Source organism: Sciurus carolinensis, chromosome 3 (genome assembly GCF_902686445.1).
Source record: "Sciurus carolinensis chromosome 3, mSciCar1.2, whole genome shotgun sequence".
Lineage (NCBI taxonomy): Eukaryota > Metazoa > Chordata > Mammalia > Rodentia > Sciuridae > Sciurus > Sciurus carolinensis.
The window spans coordinates 119,382,579-119,384,205 of NC_062215.1; the positions used below are offsets into that span (position 1 = coordinate 119,382,579).

At 38.4% G+C, this 1,627-nt stretch overlaps 1 non-coding gene across 1 annotated transcript; it reads left to right on the plus strand.

Annotated features, from left to right (window-relative positions):
• The first annotated feature begins 359 nt into the window (after positions 1–359).
• Positions 360–440, plus strand: Trnam-cau (transfer RNA methionine (anticodon CAU)). Its single transcript has one exon. It is a non-coding gene; the product is annotated as a tRNA-Met (tRNA).
• Positions 441–1,627: the final 1,187 nt, after the last annotated feature.

The window sequence follows — 1,627 nt, forward strand, 5'->3', positions numbered from 1 at the left end:
TACAAACTTTCAGTTAGGAAATGAGTAAGGAACTGGGGGTGTAGCTCAGTGGTAGAGCACTTGCCTAGCATGCTCTGGGCCCTGGGTTCCAGTCCCAGAACTGGGGGAAAAAATTAGTTTGCTTGTAGAAATCTTTCAGAATGTGTATCTGTACCAAAGCATCACATTGCACTCCTTAAATATACATGATTTTTATTTGTCATGTATGGTTGGGAGTGTAACTCTGTGGTAAAGCACTTGCCTTATAAATGCTCAGCCCTGGGTTTAATTCCCAGCAACACCAGAAAGAAAATTAGGGTCTGGGCAGAGAACATGTGTGCAAGGCCCTGAGTTTGATGCTCACTATCAAAAAAAAATTGTTGGGGCTGGGGAGATAGCTCAGTCGGTAGAGTGCTTGCCTCATAAGCACAAGGCCCTGGGTTCGATCCCCAGCACCCAAAAAACAAATAAATAAATAAATTGTCAATTAAACCTCAATAAAGAAAATAACATCATAAAACCTCATATGCTTATAAGGAATGGTAGCAAGCATCCCGACCACTCTAGGGCAACAGGCAAATTACCAAGAGAATCTCAAAGAGTAGAGATCAGAACTAATTAGTGTCAGTGCCCTAGCAAAACAGTCAGAATCCACTCAAAACTTCAGACTTCAAAGAGGACAATGGTTGGTTTCCACACAAGTTGCCATCAGTGTTGACAGGGTCAGGGATGTCACCCATGTTGGCCCTCTTTCATGACTTGCTGCTATAATAAAGTGTGCTTACAGATTTTCATGCCAAGGAATCGCTGTTTTTAATTTGCAATCAAGAAACACCAGAAAGAAGTCTTTCAGTTAAAAACAGACACTGGTCTTTACATTTTCTTAAGCCTCCAAGGGACATGGTCCCTATTTGGTGCCATCACGTAACTGTTCAATAAGTATTAGTTGAGATTTTTCACTTGTTCTTCTTCTTCTTGTTATTGAAGAACTGTGCTTTATTAGGCACAGTAGCACACACCTGTAGTCCCAGCTATTCATGAAACTGAGGTAGGAGGTTTGAAAGTTCAAGACCAGCATAGGCAATTTAGCTCACATATATCTCAAAATTTCAGGAAAAAAAAATTTTTTTAAAGGTTGGGATTGTAGCTCAGAGGTTGAGCACCACTGGGTCCAATCCCTGGTACCACAAAAAAAAAAAAAAAAAAAAAAAAAAAGGAAGGAAGGAAGGAAGGAAGGAAGGAAGAAAGAAAAGAAAGAAAGGAAGGAAGGAAGAAAAAATAAGTATAGCTTGGATGAAGACTATCCACTAAATTTTTTAAAATCGAAATACCCTGATTTTTCTAAGAAATTTTGATTGAAAATTAATTGTTCCATACCAAACCTCTGCTCCTCTGCTACAGTAATCACCTCTTTATATCATTGGTTAACAACACATGGATAACCAGAAATGAATATTTTAATAATACACTGTTAAAAGATACTTTTCAAAAAAAGGTAAAATCATGCTTTCATACAGGTATAAAAATGAACATATAGGAAGACTAACTCAAGAAAGCTGGGGAGATGTTACACCCAGTTCAAAGAGAAGTCAAAAAAAAAAAAAAAAAAAAAACCACACAAATCCAGCCAAGGGCGGTGGCTCACGCC